This window comes from Aquarana catesbeiana, linkage group LG01, assembly GCF_042186555.1.
Source record: "Aquarana catesbeiana isolate 2022-GZ linkage group LG01, ASM4218655v1, whole genome shotgun sequence".
Taxonomy (NCBI): Eukaryota; Metazoa; Chordata; class Amphibia; order Anura; family Ranidae; genus Aquarana; species Aquarana catesbeiana.
In genome coordinates, this window is record NC_133324.1 from 548,883,973 (window position 1) to 548,904,410 (window position 20,438).

The window sequence follows — 20,438 nt, forward strand, 5'->3', positions numbered from 1 at the left end:
CAATAAGTATCATGTGCAATGGACCGAGGAATGGAACTCTGATGTTGAACACGGGAAATCCAGAGGCTCTGGGCTCACCTGCCAGCAGCAGTGAGTCAATAGGAAGACAGCAGGCAGAACTGGAACTCAGGTGGAGGTCACTGAAAATCCAGGTAGTGTGTACAAACACTCTCATCCATTGAAAATATAGGAATCATGAAAAGAAAAATGACTCCATATAGTGTAGGTCAAACGGATGGATTTATTAAAATAAGTACAAACATCAAGGTAAAGAAGTGTACATATATCCGTAATCACAATTAAAAAGCAATGTGAGGTGAGGAGCTAAGTAAGCAAACCCGAAGTGTTTCGTCCCACTGGACTTCAGCTCGGGCATTAGACAACTCCCCCACATTGCCCGTATTTATAAAAAATATATAAATTGATAAACCTATGGGAGCAGCATAGCTCCACTCGTGGCATCCAGATCCGACAAGCATGGCCACTGGCGTGAGCTACGAACCTGAGAGCCAATGAGTGTAATGACGTCGGTCACATGACCCCATGCTTGATGTCCAAGTCTCATTCTGATCAACATGCAGTAACGTCTGCTGAGACTGTGACTGCTTGCGTGCCCAGCCTCCAACTCGAAATGTACCAAGCCTCGTTGACACCACGCTGTAACAACTTTTCGCAAATAACTGCGTGCATTCCAAGCCTCAAAAAGGAATTAACCAAAGCCGGAATGGGCAGGGAGCAAAATGTAAAGGACCAACCAAATATGAATAAATTCAAAATTGGCCAAAGATAGAGGAGGACGTCACCCATAGAGAGACATACATAAAACATATTTACAATGTAACAAACCGCATGAAATCAGATTAAATGAAAAATGATTAACTAGGCATGATTAATGAAAGCATTTATATCCCAGTCAACGTTCATGCCAAACGGTGAATAGGACCTAAATTTGTGTATCCAGAACGTTTCAAGTTGAGAGACCCCTCCCAAGACAAGAATCACCCCTCCAATGGGGGATGAGTTTGTCAATAATCTGGAACTGGGTTCTAGAAGGGTCTTTGTTGTGATATTTTGAATAGTGGCGAGGAACGCTGTGATTGGTACGACCCTTCTTGATGCTGGCCAAATGTTCATTGACCCTCACTGAAAAGGTTCTGATGCGTTCCACGTATTGCTTTTTACAGGGGCAAATCAACAAATAAACTATGAACCGAGTGGCACAGGTAGTAAAATGTTTCATGCGATAGTTACGTTGAGTGACAGTAGATATAAAAGTATCGGTTTTACGTCTCCCACAAGTGTTGTGTAGACACACATTGCATTTACGGCAAGGGTAATAGCCTTTGCATTGTTGAAAAAAGAGATTGTTCTGGGGGGGTTGAAGACATTGGGGGCAATCTGTCCTTGTATAGACCGTGCCCCTCTGTATATAACACCTGCACGTTCGGGAAGAACTGGGCCCAGGTATCTGTCACTCCTAAGGACCTTCCAATGTTTATTGAAAATCTCTTTTATTTGTCTATGTTGGATGGAAAAAGTGGTAAAAAATGACCACTTATACTTATTATCTTGAGTGGATTTGGAATGGTCCACCAGTAATGTGTTCCTATCTACAGCAGAGGTCTTGTTGATGTCCTGATGATGACTGAATTGCATTTACAATGGGACATAGCTTTCCTTGAGCAATATACCAAGGAACGCATGGTCCTCGAGAGGTCTACGCTGGGACGTACATCCTCAGCAAGGAGATTCTGATTTAGAACCCTTTTTTAGGTATTTCAATGAGGTAGGAATTATATTTCTTAACTTTCTGGTTGACAAGAAACAACTAAGATTGACCATCATTGAAAAGGAGATCAAAGATCTCAAAGACAAATTAACACCATATAAAACCACGTCTGAGTACATTTCCCTCTCTACAAATCTGAGAAATCCTTTGGAGAAAGAGGAACGCGAACCGAGAACTAAAAAACAAAAGCAATATAACCCAAACGTAAATGATTACGAAACCAATCTAGTGTTTAGTTTGCAAAAAAAAGGATATTGCGCCTACTGGTATGGGAGGAAAGCCTCCTTCAATGGAGGTCTTCGATCCTGTATTACCGGGTACAGATAGGAGATCAGTCTACAAATTCACTCAGCCTTCTAGGCCTAGACTGTCCGGATGCTATGACACCCCCCATGGTTCCAAGATCAGAGATCTTAACTTTCACACTCCAGCCGATTGGAACAGAGGGAGACAGCTTTCTAAGAATAGAGGCAGAAGCCCTAGAAATAGAGGTAGAGGCCAACACAGTGGTAATTTTAGGAATCCTCATTACCACAATGCTAGATATGAGGGATCACCAGAAGGGTGGTATAATAGCCGAGATGAGTATCATTGTGACAATGGTTATTCTCAGAGAACACCCATTCATACTTCCAATCGGTTTTCACCCCTTTGAGGTGAAGGTCCATGTGAGGCTTACCATAATCCTTATCCTTATATGAATAGAGAGGAAGATCAATTCATGAGATCCCCATACAACTACAATCAAAACCATCCAGGTCCATCTCATCCTGTGGGTTTTCCCAGGCCCACACAAGGCCACAAAAGAGGCCCAGAAACAAACGAGGCTCCCGAGGGGGGCGGCACTTTCAGGGGAAAAAGAAAAAGAACCTAGTAGGCACCAGTATTTTTAATCTCAGTAAAGTGTCCCTTACAGATACTGAGAAATCCTTATTGGATAAAGGACTTAAGTTTGTTCCTCCTAAAAAACTTAATACATTTTCCACTTTCATTGACGTGCAAAAATGTATTCACAAACTCAGTATTCAGAGACATTTTCTTACACAACCACCCAGATCATCCACATTGACAGCAGGGGATGGGAATGTCCATTCAGGTCTCTCTAATCCATCCCTCTTCAACCCTCCTGGTTCCATAGCACCCTCTATTAATGTATTCCGCAGTTTAGTCTTACAGGATTTGGACAAATTGCCGAATAAAAGAGTTAATATTAATCCAACCATCAAATGTGAACGCAAGAACTTGACCATCTGCCCCGCAGATAAAAGCGGGGGATTGTCATATTAGACAAAGATGGTTATTTTAAAGAGATGAACAGGATTCTCAATGATCAGACCACTTATAGTTTATTACCCAGGGATCCAACTTCTGTTTTTAAAAAGGCCATCATTAAGCGTGTCAACAAAGGCATTGGGCATTCTGGATAAAAAAGAGAAAAACTTACTGATACCTTTGGCCCCCCACATCCCTTTAATGTACTACCTTCCAAAGGTACATAAAGATCCTGTTAATCCCCCTGGTCGTCCCATAGTCAGTGGGATTGACTCTGTCACATCCCCAATAGGACGTTATATAGATTTCCATCTCCAGCCCATTGTTAAACTATTCCCTTCTTATCTTAAGGACACCCAAGTTACAATCAGACTTTTGGAGAAAGTGAAGTATCAAGATGACTTAATACTGGTAACGGCAGATGTTGCTGCCCTTTACACTTGTATCCCTCATGATTTAGGTTTTTCAGCAGTTGAGTATTATTCGCAAAAAATACAGCCCTTCTTCTAATCCAACAGGACTACTTCATGGAACTCTGGAAATTTGCTAACAAGCATAATTATTTCTAGTTTAAAGATCAATTTTATTTGCAACGGAAGGGTGTAAATATGGGGGACAAGTTCGCACAAAGTTTGGCAAACTTGTTCATGGCCCGGTGGGAGAAGGATGCCGTCTATGCTCTCAATAGACACGAGTTGTTTTTTTGGGCCAGATACATAAATTACATCCTCCTCCTCTGGAAGGGCAATCTCCAGTCTTTGGAGGTCTTTATGACTTTGCTTAGCAACAATAACAGGGGTACCACTCTGAGTTATGAGGCTAGCCGCTCTACCATACATATTTAGATCTTGAGATCTCAGTCATTAACCATCATTTGGAATTTAAATTAAAGTAAATAATACTTAAAGTAAATAATTAAAGTAAACAATAATGTAATCTCACTTACATTCCAAACTTTGTCATCAGACTACAAATATGTTCACAGTAAATGCTCTCTGATTTTCAGATCAGCTGATTAAATAAACAGTTTGATGAGAAGAAAATTTAGCCAGGCTGACAAACTTTTGGTAAATACCTAGTATGAAAAACTCTTTACTTTTTGCAGCTTCTAAGCAATTTACATTTGCTACAGTTTACCCTGATTTTATTGATCACGACCCCAATCAACAGCAGGCCTAATTTGTCATTACTCTTATATGTTAATAGCAATAGACAGATTAGCAATGCCAAACCTATTTTTCCTAGTTTTCTTAAAACAAAAAGCAAACATTAATAACCTATCTTTACCATAGAAGAGCTAGGATTTTTATGATATAAGTAGATAGTTGAAAACATTTCAGCTACAAAGTAAATGTATCTGTACATTTGGCTGTGAATTTGCTAGCAATAATTTGTCACTTTATTTTTTGTTTGCTCAGTAAAATCTGCCTGTGTTTTTGCGTACATATTTTCAAGTACCTATCATTCTTTATGCTATATTTCCATTTATTAATGGTAATGGGACAGCTGTATCGGTTGCGTTTTAAGCAAAAAAAAAAAAAAAGGAAAACAGTTTCATGCCATAAACTATGTGTTTTTAAACATGCAGCTTTAATGTCTTTTGGATATGATTTAATTATTTGATATCAATATGTGAAGGGTTATATGCTGACATTATGCTAACCATGAAGATAACAATAGTTAATTATGCCTTGTAATGTCTTTGTAAAGCCAATTATAATAATGTGTGTGGTTAACATAAGGTGTTATACAGCAAATGTTTATTTAACAAACTCCAAAAAGGCTTTTTTTAAATGTACACTGTATAATCTGGCAGCACTGTGTGACAAGAAATAGATACAATAGTGTTTCATGAAGCCAGTCACAAGGGACACTGTCAATGTGATATTGAACACTTTTGAAATACAGCTTGATGCAGCAAGAGTGACAAAATATATGAATGCGTATTGGTTTATCGGATATGGCACTAACAACTGAATGGAGTTGTTTGTTGATTTATTGCTGTGATTACTGTGTTACTAAGGCTAAAGCTGTGCAGCTGACATTGTAGTTAAAAGTCAAATTAAAACAAAGTCACTAGCTAACAATTCAAGAGAAGAGAGATAATGCTGTTTAAATCCTTAAATTCTCAAGCCATAACATGAACATTTGCAATACTTAAAAGAGAAGTTCGGGATTTAAAAAAAAAACAATTATACTCACCTAGGTGGATGCAGCATCAGTCCATTGCTGCATCTGTCCTCTGCCGGCTCTGCAGTGAGAAATGAGAGACCAAACACTGCTGATTGCTCAGTTCTCCCCCTCTGCTCTGAGCAGAGAGCTGTGACTGTCAGTGTCTGGCTCTCTGCGCTGCCTCTCCAGTGCTCACTGGAAAGGGGCAGGGACGGGCTGGTTCAAGATTTCAGTGGATCGGTGAGAGGCTGAGCTGGGTGCCAGTCCAGGCATCTGGGTGTATCCTGACCATATGGTCGGGACCTTTCTCGAGTGACGGCTTTAGCCTGCTGTCTGCTGAAAATGGGTCAAAGGAGTGCAGAGCAAAGTGCGCTCCTGTGATCCATAGGAGAAGTATGGCTAAAAAAGTTTTGGCCATACTTCTCCTTTGAAGGTTTTTTGACACACAAAAAGGATGCTTTTTAAGAAGAGTTAAAGTAAACATGTCAGGAATGCAGAGGGCTGCCATTGCTGACCTCCTTCTGAAAATGCTATTTACTGGGCTTTTATCTTGTCCCACTGTTTTCAATACTTTCTGAGTTAGAGAGCCAAAACAAGTATGTAGATCAAAAACTTAGTGAAAGCCAGAGCTCCTTTTCTGTATACTTTTTCTGGATCAGTGACTGAAAAGACTAAAGTATGGAGGTCAGCATAACAATCAGGCAACTTGTACTGTTTGTCCAGAAAGAGGAATTAATAATGGTAGCCTCCATGTTTCTCTGACAACAGGTTGCCTTAAAAACAATTGTATTCTTTAAACTGAAAATCTGAATGGGGCATTACTGTATGTGCCCCACAGTCTTTTCCAACAAATTTCCATATCTAAGGATATCTTATATAAATATAATGTATATGTTAGCTGCATTACAAATTAAGTATTGTCTCCACTCATGGAAATGCCCCAGGTGCAGTCTAAGCCCCCAGAGGCAGTCATCCACCAGGGTTGGTTTGTAGCAGCAATTATAGCATTTTGCAACAGAAAATAAAGCACAGAGCTGTGATACAGAACAGAAAAATTACACGTCAACTTTTATTTGGCACACAAGTGAGTTTGGTTGCATTCCCTCTGATACCATTAGACCAGCAAAACACTGAAGAGGGTTTACTGAACAACGTTGTGCACACAGTAGTTGACAGCCTAGTCAGAGATAGGGTTAGAGTGTAAAAAGGAAGAGAAAAAATCAAAGTATTATCAAAGTAAGTAATTTCACAGAAACATCTTAGCTTCAGTTGTCTAGATGCAGCACAAACAAATGCATGGTCAATACCTTTACAGAGAAAAGCTGCCTCTTTGCTTAGCAACTTAAAGAGGTTGTAAACATTCATTTTCAGATTGTACCTATAGGTAAGCCTATAATAAGGATTACCTATAGGTACAGTAAATATCTCCTAAATGTGAGCTGTTTAGCAGATATTTACTTTGTACTGCGCTGATGATGTCTTTGGTGCATGCGCTGTGAAGAAACGGCCCTTCATGCCGTTTCTTCACTATCTAGTGCTATTACTGGTGACTCCCACGCATGTGCGGGAGTGACGTCATGCGACTCCAGCCAGTCACAGAGAAGGACTCTGCAGCCCCGAAAGGAAGAGGGGTGAACATGGATGCGCCCTCCACCGAGGACAGCGCAGTCTTCGTTTGCAGGTACAGTGGGGCAAAAAAGTATTTAGTCAGCCACCAATTGTGCAAGTTCTCCCACTTAAAAAGATGAGAGAGGCCTGTAATTGTCATCATAGGTATACCTCAACTATGAGAGACAAAATGTGGAAACAAATCCAGACAATCACATTGTCTGATTTTTGCAAGAATTTATTTGCAAATTATGGTGGAAAATAAGTATTTGGTCACCTACAAACAAGCAAGATTTCTGGCTCTTACAGACTTGTATCGTCTTCTTTAAGAGGCTCCTCTGTCCTGCACTCATTACCTGTATTAATGGCACCTGTTTGAACTTGTTATCAGTATAAAAGACACCTGTCCACAACCTCAAACAGTCACACTCCAAACTCCACTATGGTGAAGACCAAAGAGCTGTCGAAGGACACCAGAAACAAAATTGTAGACCTGCATCAGGCTGGGAAGACTGAATCTGCAATAGGCAAGCAGCTTGGTGTGAAGAAAACAACTGTGGGAGCAATAATTAGAAAATGGAAGACATACAAGACCACTGATAATCTCCCTTGATCTGGGGCTCCACGCAAGATCTCACCCCGTGGGGTCAAAATGATCACAAGAACGGTGAGCAAAAATCCCAGAACCACACGGGGGGACCTAGTGAATGACCTGCAGAGAGCTGAGACCAACATAACAAAGGCTACCATCAGTAACACACTACGCCGCCAGGGACTCAGTGCCAAACGTGTCCCCCTGCTTAAGCCAGTACATGTCCGGGCCCGCCTGAGGTTTGCTAGAGAGGATTTGAATGATCCAGAAGAGGATTGAGGATTGCCATATGGTCAGATGAAACCAAAGTAGAACTGTTTGGTAGAAACACAACTCGTGGTGTTTGGAGGAGAGAGAATGCTGAGTTGCAACCAAAGAACACCATACCTATTGTGAAGCATGGGGGTGGCAACATCATGCTTTGGGGCTGTTTCTCTGCAAAGGGAACAGGACGACTGATCCATGTAAGAATTAATGGGGCCATGTATTGTGAGATTTTGAGTGCAAACCTCCTCCCATCAGCAAGGGCATTGAAGATGAAACATGGCTGGGTCTTTCAGCATGACAATGATCCCAAACACACCGCCCGGGCAATGAAGGAGTGGCTTCGTAAGAAGCATTTCAAGGTCCTGGAGTGGCCTAGCCAGTTTCCAGATCTCAACCCCATAGAAAACCTTTGGAGGGAGTTGAAAGTCAGTGTTGCCCAACAACAGCCCCAAAACATCACTGCTCTAGAGGAGATCTGCATGGAGGAATGGGCCAACATACTAGCAACAGTGTGTGACAACCTTGTAAAGACTTACAGAAAACGTTTGACCTCTGTCATTGCCAACAAAGGATATATAACAAAGTATTGAGATGAACTTTTGATATTGACAAAATACTTATTTTCCACCATAATTTGCAAATAAATTCTTTCCAAATCAGACAATGTGATTGTCTGGATTTGTTTCCACATTTTGTCTCTCATAGTTGAGGTATACCTATGATGAATGACTATGACAATTACAGGTCTCTCTCATTTATTTAAGTGGGAGAACTTGCACAATTGGTGGCTGACTAAATACTTTTTTGCCCCACTGTAAGTGCCACATAATGTGCTAGTATGCAATGCATACTAGCACATTATGCTTTTACTTTGTAGGGAACAAAAAAGGAAGTAAAACCCATCAGGGTTTACTTCCTTTTTAAGCCAGATACATGCATACTAAAAGTCATATGTATCTCTGTCTGTTTAACAGAAGTTGGTCTACCAACCGTCTTCTGTTGAATGATCTTGCTAGATGCGAGGATCTCTGACTAAACTGACAGTGGCTACAGTATAAACCTCTCTTACTCTATCCAAAATGAAAAAAAAGTGTTGCCTATGGTTCTACTTTAAGCACAAATTTCTGATAATTTTATGGAGAGCACTAAGAAGATATAACCATGCCAATGGTGCAGCAGAAAACATATAGCACAGTGAGGAAGGTTTGTGGTCCAGGATGATAGGACAGTCAAAATTAGAAGTGGCGCCCCCCCCACACGGCCCGCATACCGGAAGCAGTGCGGCCACTTTATGGGGGCGCTAGACTAATTTGCCTCTCAGCTCAGTCCGCCCATAAGACTAGCGCTACACTAACAGCAAGCCGGCGGGGACGCTTTCGGTGCTGCCCCCCTGCAAAGTGCTGCCCTAGGCCTGGGCCTTGTTGGCCTAGGCCAGGATACAGCGTTGGTCCCAACACTAAACACTGGGGATACACCACTAATAACCCTAGACCATTGAGAGTATGAATCATTAATTACTACTCTTCGAATATGGTGTTTTAGCCAGTTTTCTATCCATTCACAAACAGAATTGTCTAAGCCTGTAGACTTTAATTTACATATTAGCTGAATGTGGGGAACTGTGTCAAACACTTTGGCATAATGCAAGTATACTATGTAAACAACCACTCCTTTGTCTAAGTTTTTGCTTATCTCCTTACCTTGTTTGACACCCAGGCTGACTATTGCTTAAAATTTTATTTTCTAGCAAAAACTCTTCATAATGGTCTTTTTTTAAACTCTCAAGTATCTTCCTGATCTTCAGTTTGTAGTTACTTGGTAAAGAAGACTTTGATCCCTTTTTAAATATGGGTACCACATTGGCCTTACACCAATTCAGTGGTACTATATAAGTCACTAAAGAGTCTCTAAAAATTAGAAACAATGTCTTAGATATAACAGAGTTCATGTCTTTGGTCTGGTCCAGGGGCTTTAGTCACTTTTAATTTGTCCATATGTTTTTGAATTTCAATTTTGAGCCATTGTGGATCATGCGGATCATGTGGGCCTATGTCAATGCTGTCCCCATTAAGTACTTGAGCTTCTCCATTTTCTTTGTGTACACAGAGCTGAGAAAGGTATTTTATACATTTGCCCTTTCTTTATAACCAGTAACCAACTAAAAATTGCCTAGTAAATGGCCTACACACTCAGACCTGAGTTTTTTTTTACTGTTAATATATTTGAAGAATTTGGGGGGTATGTCATATAGTTACCTAGCTAGTCAGGTTGAAAAAAGACACAAGTCCATCTAGTACAACCAAAAAAAACAAAAAACAAACCATACAATCCAATATACACAATCCTATACCCACAGTTGATCCAGAGGAAGGCAAAAAACACCAGCAAAGCATGATCCAATTTGCTACAGCAGGGGGAAAAAATTCCTTCCTGATCCCCCGAGATGCAATCGGATATTGTCTGGATCAACTTTACCTATAAATGTTAGTATCCAGTTATATTATGTACATTTAGGAAAGAATCCAGGTCTTTTTGAAAGCAATCTACTGAGCTGGCCAGAACCACCTCTGGAAGGAGTCTATTCCACATTTTCACAGTTCTTACTGTGAAGAAATCTTTCTGTATTTGCAGATCAAAATCTCTTTTCCTCTAGACATAAAGAGTGCTCTCTTGTCCTCTGTGATGACCTTAAAGTGAATAACTCAACACCAGGTTCACTATGTGGACCCCTTATGTATTTGTATATGTTGATTATATCCCTTCAGTTCAGTTCTTCTAATCTTTCTTCATATCTGAGCTCCTCCATGCCTCTTATCAGTTTGGTTGCCCTTCTCTGCACTTTCTCCAGTTCCCCGATATCCTTTTTGAGAACTGGTGCCCAAAACTGAACTGCATATTCCAGATGAGGTCTTACTAATGATATGTACAGGGGCAAAATTATATCTGTCTCTCTCTGGAGTCCATAGCTCTCTGAATACAAGAAAGGATTACAAATAATCAAAATGATATGTAAAAACAAACAAAGAAACTCTAACCCATAAGAGAATTCAACATAACAACTTATGTTGATCACAAAATTACAAAACACAAAGACAAAAATGGACTACTCATCAGTTCTTCTCCAAAGAAAAACACAGAAAATACCAATATAGAATTGTAGTAAAGCAATACAATGGGATAATGGTTTGGATTTACTAAAGACAAATAGACTATGCACTCATTTACCCCAGAGCTTAGTAAATCAGGTAATTTTTCTTTGGGTATTCTTTACAAAATGAAGCTTTATCACATTGACATTTACTAAGAAAAATGAGTGCAACTTGCAGAGTGCAAGGGATATTTGCCTTTAGTAAATCAATCCCAATATGATACTGCTGGAATTAACCTGATGCAGGCAATGCATAGAGAAAATTAGCCTAGTAAATGCTGAAGCCACAAAAAGCAACATATCGCATATATGTCAGTCCCAGGTTTGATCAATAGTGATTAGACCAATCAGACGTTCATATGGTAGAATTCTTTTAACTGGCATATTTGGCATCTTGGATCTCACAAAATAAGGCAAATCAAGATGAACTTCTGGTATTTTATGCACATCACTATATACATAGAAAATATGTACCCATCGAAGCACACTCCAAGATATTCAATGATATTTAGTGAAAGAACCACACATAGACACACAAGAGTGAACATCAAAGTCCAGTATGAATCTTTATGCTGCACATATACATTGGGCCAATTGGATCAACCATTAGACTTCCATATGGGGTTAAAGTCCAACTCCAGGTAAAATTAAATGTAAATTGTGTGTATTGTGCATCAATTACTTTACTCTTCGGTCTTAATACCAAACATCTCTTCCCAAGTCATCCTGCAATGTAATGGATAACAGTTTCCTCTATGAGTCAAGCTATTTTCTTCCTTGGGGACCAGGCATTTTCCCTGCTTTATCTTCTTGGGCACTAGTCCCCCCACTAGAATAAATAATTAATAGCTGCACTAAAAATTATGAGACAGTGTCACATTGATGTGACACTGTAACCGTGCAAACATTATTATGCAATAACAATACAAAAAGAATAATGACAAAATTGATTAAGAAAAAAATAATAGTCCAAGGTGCAAAAACAGTTGCCGTGAGCTGAACTCAAATTGAAAACATGCAATCTTCCATCACCAGTGATTGTGAAAAAAACAAAAGAAATGCGCGCTTACCAGAGGCAAACAGTAATGAGCTTGCGGCTATATACCTAGCCAGGGCCTTTCCAAGAGATGTCAGAAAACATACTACCAGGGACACTGATCTGAGATCGGTATAGATGCAATGGATGGATGGGGCCCTCCGGTGCCATAACATCAGGGCATGAAAGAAAAAATGCTATCCATTGTGTAATAACGTAATATATGTTTAATAGTAAAAGGAGTAACACTTACAAAGTAGAAGGTAAAAACAAGCACAAAAATAGCCGGCCGGCTTGCGAATGCCCGTGACTCTCCGGGAAATGAACATGCGATGCGTCAGTACGTCCTGACCGCCCTACGCGCGTTTCGTCATAAGTTGACATTGTCTGGGGCACGGCCGACGCACTGACACATCGCGTTTAAATAACATACAGATAAAAACCAAGCCTCGTTCTGAGCTGAGGACCAAGGCGGGTCAGATCCAAACATGGCGGACCAGAAATGATACGGTCCGCCATTTTAACTAATGGCAAAATAATAAAAATATTACAATAAAAATAAATATAAAAAATAAAAATACTAGAAATGATAACACTGAGAACATAAATACATGGACATAAATAGGGGGAATGATAAAAATGATATCAACCCTTGTCTCACAATGAAGTGAAAAGGGGCAGGAAAAAAGAAAAAGAAAATATTGGGATAAAAATGGCTATAAGCTAACATAGGTCAGCGATGGCCAACACAGCTAAATAAACTGTCAGAACACCCTCAGCTTCAAATAATAAACCAAAAGTGAGGTAAAAATCATAATTTGGAACAAAAATCTCGGTCCTCAACTCACACCGAGTTTACATGAAAAATGTGCTGGAAGCACAGATTCTAAACCCCACAAAACTGAATGGGACAAAAAGTACCAGCATATATAAATAATACACCAAGACCAGGTATGCTTGACATTAACAGGTGAAGAATATGAATGGATAAACAAAAAAAGAATAATGTGCAGAAACCTATATAAGCACAAATGAGATACCAAAAAATGAATAAAAAATATGAATTAAATAAAAATAATAATGATACTGTATGAAAAAACTTTAATGAAAAAATCTTCTCATAATAAATTAGATATATTGAATAAAGAATAAAAAATTAATGAAAAATGAAAAAAATAATAAAAAATAAATAAATGAAAAATGAAGGAAAAATTAAATAAAATTAAAAATAAAAATAAAATGTGGAAATACACAAGCACCAATAGGATGGAAAAACTAAAATCAGGAGTTATCTATAAAGCAATTCACATCAACTTCAATGTTAAGGCCGAAAGGGGCATAACATTTCAGTTTGTGAACCCAGGCCATCTCTAACCTAGATATACTTCTCAGGAGAGAGCTACCTCTCCACTGTGGGCGGTATTTGTCGATGCCCAAAAAAATGGTTTTGCTAGGATCTTTATTATGAACCTGGAGGTAGTGTTTGGAAACAGAATGCTTAGGGAAACTATTTTTGATATTTGTAATGTGTTCGTTAAGGCGACAGAAAGGGGTCGTCTAGTCCTTCCCATATATTGCAGTCCACAAGGACATTGGAGTAAGTAGACGACCCATTCAGTGGAACAGGTAATAAAAGGCTCGATGGTATATTGGCAAGACGTGCTAGTTGAAACAAAGGTTTGAGTTTGTCTGTGTGTACAACCATTGATTGAACAAACCCAACATCTTCTACACTGGTAGAAGCCAGTAAGGTTTTCGAAAAACCCTTGCTTTTTAATTGGTGGGTTAAGAATATTGGGGGCCAATCGATTTCTAAGCGAGGGTGCACCCCTGTAAACTACCTGTGGTCTTACTGGTAGTACTGAGTTCAGAACTGGATCATTGTTGAGGATGTGCCAGTGTTTGGTGATAAATTTCTTAATGCAAGAGTGCTGGACCGAGTAGGTGGTAATAAAAGGGACAAAAGGAGTCCCCATATCACAGGGTCATACAGCTCTCTCCTCAAGGAGGTCTTCCCTATTAAGGGCTTTGACCTCTTCGAGTGTCTCCACCAAGGAGTCACCCGATTAACCTTTTTCTAGAAACCGTTTAAGAAGAATGTCGGCCTGTAACAAAAATTGATCTGTATCAGTGCAGTTACGTCTAATCCTTATGAGTCGACTTTTCGGTATCGATTTCAGCCATGGTTTGTGATGGCAACTATCAGTGGGGACGTAGGAGTTTCTATCAGTCTCCTTGAAGAAGGTTGAGGTCACAAACTGATCACGTGACTTGGTGATAGTCAAATCCAAAAAATTGATGCTAGATAAACTAGCATCGAAACTAAGACAGATCCCCCACTGCCAATGTGATTTTGCCTCTGGAGCCTACAAGAAAGAACCTGGTCACTTGAAGTGTTGCTTCCACAAATAGGATGTGTCCACATCATGAAAGGCAGAGATGTGGACACCCAAAAAAGTTCCTCGTAAGTAAACAGAATAAGAGAAAGGGATTTTCATGTGACTGTGGCTTCAGGTAAGTAAAATGGGCATTTGGATAGTTTCTTTTTATACCAGCGGTTTTATATCTATATAAAATATTTATAACTATTCACACATTCAAAAAACAGGTAAAATTGATTAATTATTTGACCTATGAATCTGCCTACTCTCCAGCTTCAGTAGTTGCTTGTCAAAATCACTCCCCCCTTCCCCTTTCAATTTTATGAACCCTACCTAGGACCCAAAAATTGGGAGGTTTCATGTTGTCATATAGAGTATGTCGAGCTATAGGTGAACAAAGATATTCTGAAGAAATGTCTGAAATATGGTTAGACGCCCCTTTTAAATGGCAATTTAGTCTTTCTGACATAAGAACAAATGCAATGCGAAGGTAAATCACTCCCTCCATATTGTAGTTAGTAAAGTGTCTAGAAAATAAAATCTGATCATTTTCAATTTAAGTTTGTTACTATTGAGAACATGTTTATTGATGTTGCAGGGGTTGCACTGATATGTGCTTTTAGAGCAGTAGAATGGTAGTTTCTCACAAAATAGCTTTGGACTAGTTAGTTACCTACTGATCTAGGCTGTCTATATGTGATAGAGGGTGAAGGTACTAGATTAGGTATAATAAGGTCTCTTGGAAACCAATACCAAACAATTATTTTCACTCATGCTGATTGTTTATAAAAGTGAATGACTTTTAAATCATATGCCTGTATCTGGGCCTTCAAGCGATAATATGTTCCCCTCAAAAATATATTCTTATACCCTCTGGCCTCAAACCTCTGTCACATTTGTCTTGCTTCTTCCTCAAAAACACTAGAACAAATCCTATATATACGTTAGTATTTACCAATAGGTATACCCTTAATCAAATTCAGGGGGAAAGCTCTCAGAATATAATAGCACATTGTCAGATGTAGGCTTACAGAACAGGGAAAATGAAATGTATCTATCTGATTCTTTAATTAAGTTTACATCTAGAAAAGTTAAATGTCTAACATTAAATTATAGTGTGCACTTCAAATGTTCCTCATTAGAATTTAGAATCTATACAAATTATTTCAATGAATCGAAAGGACCAGTCCAGAAAAAAGAAAATGTTGTCTATATATCTGTGCCAAGATACACTGCGTTATGATTATTTCTGCTCACCAAATGTTGTCAAGTTGTTACGCCATGAGAAGAGTTTAATACTGGTTCTTATAGATCTGTCAAGTCACCGTTTTCTGCAAGCCCATCCAAGTTTTATCCTGTGCAAAGCCCTGATGAAGGGGGAGTGGAATTGCCCCTGAAAGTCATTGGCTATTTTTATTTAACTTTGTTTACCAACAATTAAAATAATTTTGGACTCTTATCTGGTTTTGCTCTTGCAATCCTTTCTGTATTTCTATGGCTTGAGCTACTGTTGAGTGCCCAATAAGGGAAGCCTTGCTGTGTGGGAGCTACTTCGCCAGAGCTATTGAGCTTGTTTGAAGTTTCCTTTATCTGATTACACTTGCAAATCCACAAGTTTCCAGCACCACTTTGAATACCTTGCTTGGGAGTTCAAGGTAATACAATGCACGAATACTGTGACAGGCCATCACCCCCAAAAAGATCCCTTTGCCGCCACCCCCCTCCAATACAGGTTTGCATAAGAAGGATCACGACTGGTGCCTATTGCAGTGCCCTGTATCTGGAGGAAGTGGGACCCCAAAAAATCAAACAAATTGTGAGTAAGTAAAAATTTAACAGAAATTCATTGTTTTTCTCCTGAGAAAAATGCTCATGTATAAGGACTCAATGACCAAAGAGACTAGAATAGTCTCCGGAAGAACAACTAAATCACGTAAAATCTGTAATAAGTGTGTAGTATTTTAGAAAGAGTATTGGCTGAATTTTTTTCTTTTTTTGGTCAAATAGCCACACTCTAAAATAATCGGCCTTCCTGGTGGGTTCACTAGTGATTTGTGAGCATTAGGCAGGACATTATAAAGCTTCATCATAAACTTTTGCATGCAGCATCATCATAATGTACAGCTGGGCAATGTCTTTGATTAATTCCAGCAGGATGACATTATCTTGTTATGTTGTTTCAATTGCAATTCTATATTGGTATTTTCTTTGGAGAGGAAAGCATGAGTAATTCATTTTTGTTTTTGTGTTTTGTAACTTTGTGCTCAACATAACTTGTTATATTGAATGTTTATATGGCTTAGCGTTTCTTCATTTTTCTTCCTTCTTGTTTGCTTATTATTTTTCATTGTTACGTTTATAATTCTACTCATTAGTTCCTCCCAGGGAATGTAATTGTTTTAATTGTTTCTTTTATGGGTTATGGTCTTGGGGTTCAGTAATGTGAATAAAGATATATAAATATACAACAAAAAAAAAAATAAAAAATCAATTATGAATTAATAAATATAATTCAAAGAGTAGACGTCACACTTCAAACAGTAGGTCTGACAAATTGTAGTGCACATCTGTAAGTGACGCAAAATGCAGTCAAATATTAAATTTAGAAATAAAAAAATCAGGTCCTTTTTGTCCAAGTATCCAAAGGTTCCATTGAAGGTCAAAAACTGATCTAGTACGTTGTCTATTAGCTAGTAAACTTTTATACATATGGTGGGTTTGTACTATCTCAAAAGCTTTTGATAAATTAGGTGCTAAATTTGTTTTCCAGCAATAAGCAATCTGGTTACTAACAAAATATGTGTCTTACGACAGCACATTTGGAATAATTCTGTACCTAGGTTTAGAATAGCCAATCCTGGATTGGGAGATGTAAATTTTCCAGTAATATCAGAAATGGTATGAAAAATGTTGTTCTAGAAGCTAGTGAGATGTTTGAAAGACCAAAATATATGCATGATGTGTCCTATGGATTCACATCCCCTCTAACTTTGTGAAGATTGAGATTTCAGACGTTTAGATAATCTGTATGGTGTAAGACAATGTTTCTCAACTCCAGTCCTCAAGTATCCCCAACAGGTCATGTTTTCAGGCTTTCCATTATTTTGCACAGGTGATTTGATCAGTTTCACTGCCTTAGTAATTACCACAGCCATTTCATCTGAGGGAAATCCTGAAAACATTACCTGTTGGGGTACTTGAGGACTGAAGTTGAGAAACATTGGTGTAAGATACCAACGCAAAGCTATTTTTCAGACAGTTCCCAGCTCGAGGCCTGATATATTGCTTTAAATGCATGCTGCCATTGTGTCGTTGTGTAAGGTAAACCTAGCTCAGCTTCCCGTTTCAAAAAAGAAGAATTTTACAGGAATAAAGTTTATCATGAAGAATATTGTAAACAGCCCCATGTCAACAACCTTTCGATTCAAGATCACCAAAGACACACCTCTTGGCATCCTCCACTGTAATTCTGATTGTCTCTAGTTTAACTGTTTATAATCTGTTTCTAGGTGTAGCAATGACTTTTAATAGGCTGCTGAATTGTTAGGTCCTGATTCCTCTCCCAGTAGTGACTCCTCTTCACCGACACACCAGTGGTGTTACAAAAAAGGTTTATTCAGGCTAGGTAAAGCCTGCAAACGAAAGTTTGGTTAAATCAGTTATGGCTATATGGTAACAGGGTTAGCTTAATATCCAGGAACACAGGAAGAAACAGCACTAAGACAGGGCCTATGAATTTAACTTCCTTCTATCACTCATGAAGGGCCTTGCCAAAAGCACTGGGTGGCCTAAGAGCAGAACATTGACTTTTACAAATGATAAGAGGGACAAAGAGTCATAGACCCTGTCAATGTTTGTTCCAGACTCTTCTCTGCACAGTCCCTGCCTCTTGGTTTTGGTAACTCAGCTCACAGCACAGTCTCTCCAGCCTTTCCCCACCTTGTCTATGGCAGCCTGACTTATCAAGTCAAGCTTTATCGATTTCTCCTGTCTCCCCTCTCTTCCTGAGCTCCCTGTGGGTCCACTGAGTGGGACTAAAGTTCACCCTTGCTTTGTGGCCAATTGAAGCCTTCCTTTCTCTCAACACTCAATTTCCCTGTTACGCTGTCCATTCCAGCAGCAGGAGACACAGAGGTAAACTAAGGTACCTAGTTTTGACACGTACCCACTCCCACTCCTGTCCGGACCAGTTAAGCAATCTGAGCGGAAGTTCTCCTCTGCCCCCCTGGAATCTTCTGGGACATGTCTCAGGTCCCAGAAGATTGCCCAACTTTTGAGGAGGCGCATCGTGACTCGCGAGCCGCAAGCTGTCACAGCCGGGTGCCCACACTTGTAATGCCGGCGCCAGGGAGAGAACCCAGGGTTTGGGTGGCTGCATCATTGGACTGTGGGACAGGTGAGCGCGTGTTTATTAAAAGTCAGCAACTACACTTTTTGTAGCTGCTAAGTATTAATAAACCCTTAGCGCAGACTGTACGCACATTTGCGTTCACGGTTTTCAGGGGTTATACCGGGGTAATGCAGCTGCAGGCATCACCCTGATACCATTTTTTAGAGCGGGTGGTCACCTCTTCAGGACTAACAACAGATGCGACTAAAAGCCTCACAGCTGTTATCCCAAAGGGACGGAAGCCTTCCGCCGCTCTTCCCGGGCCTGTAAAAAAAGAAAAAAAAAGGAAAAAAGTCACGCCCGCATATGTAAATAGTGTTCAAATTACACATATCGCCACGATCGTCAGAGCGAGACCAATAATTCTAGCACCAGACCCCCACTGTAACCCCAAAACCTGGTAACCGTTAATTTTTTTTAAAGGGTCACCTATGGAGATTTTTAGATACTGTAGTTTGTCACCATTCCATGAGTGTTTGCAATTTCAAAGCATGACATGTTAGGTATCTATTTACTCGGTGTAACATCATAGTTCACATTACACAAACAAATTAGGCTAACTTTACTGTATAGTTTTTTTTTTAAATCATGAAAGTGTCTTTTTTAAGAAAAAAAAAATGCATTTGAAAGACTGCTGCACAAATATCGTGTGACATAAAATATTGCAACTATCGCCATTTTATTCTCTAGAGTCTCTGCTAAAAAAAATATATATATATATATATATATATATATATATATAAAATGTTTGGGGGTTCTAAGTAATTTTCTGGAATTTAACTTGCAAGCAACAAATGTCAGAAATAGGCTTATGCTTGAAAGAGATAAAAACACAAAAACAACTGGAACGCCACTTCAACATAAATTATCATAAAAAAAATAAGAAAAATAGCATTACAATTGTACCTTAAGAGATTAAGCATTGAAAACAATAAGTAAATGTAGAAAAAGGCAAAGAAAAGAGAGAGAAAAGAAAAAAAAAAGGGGGGGGGTGGGAATAACGACGACATGGGCCTGTCGACAAGATGCTATCACTGTATTAATATTTATTCCCCTAAAATTTGTATACCACAAACAGATGAGTGAAATATACTATTAGTTGTTGCCATATTTTGGGCACAAATCTGTTCTGTATTTTGATAACATTTCACCATGTCAACAAAACACAATAGAATTATTAAGAGACAAAGAGTGACTAACTTTCCTAGGTTATAAGAGGCCGTGCCACATCCAATATAGCATAAGAAACAGAAAAAGGGGGTTCCCCTAAATGGACTTTCCCGGCACTTGCATACAAGTAGTATATAGTAGGAGAATGCAGACTTACGTAGAGAGTAAAAAAGATATATTTTTTATTTATTTAAAGCATCTCATATTTTTAAAAGCAAACATTGTGGACATTCTGAACAACAAAAAAAACACATTACATAGTCAACATAGTTCAAGTAAGATAATAACCAGTGATGTTGTATGTAAGAACTCTTTTCAAGTCCGACGCATTTCGGGGTATAAACTATTTCAATCCTTCTTCAGGGGAATAACAGAAAAGAGTTCATCTAAGTTGGTTAAAAGAAATTGTGATAGATCAATTGCCATATGGAATTATCAGCAAATATCTACTTTTAGGTTAAATGATCGATTGATCACCTACTTGGAGTGTTTTGTTGGTTACTCTGAGGAAAAAGTTTAAAAACCCCATGGAAAAGCAAGACGTGCTAAATGGGATGATGGTTGGATATGTTTTTGTGGGTACAAATGCTGTTCCTTAGATACCGCAATTATC

At 39.0% G+C, this 20,438-nt stretch overlaps 1 protein-coding gene across 2 annotated transcripts in view; it reads right to left on the minus strand.

Moving 5' to 3' along the window:
• The window catches only part of LOC141105588 (phospholipid-transporting ATPase IK-like), a 381,958-nt gene that overhangs the window by 31,344 nt on the left and 330,176 nt on the right, over positions 1–20,438 (minus strand). The window lies entirely within an intron of this gene.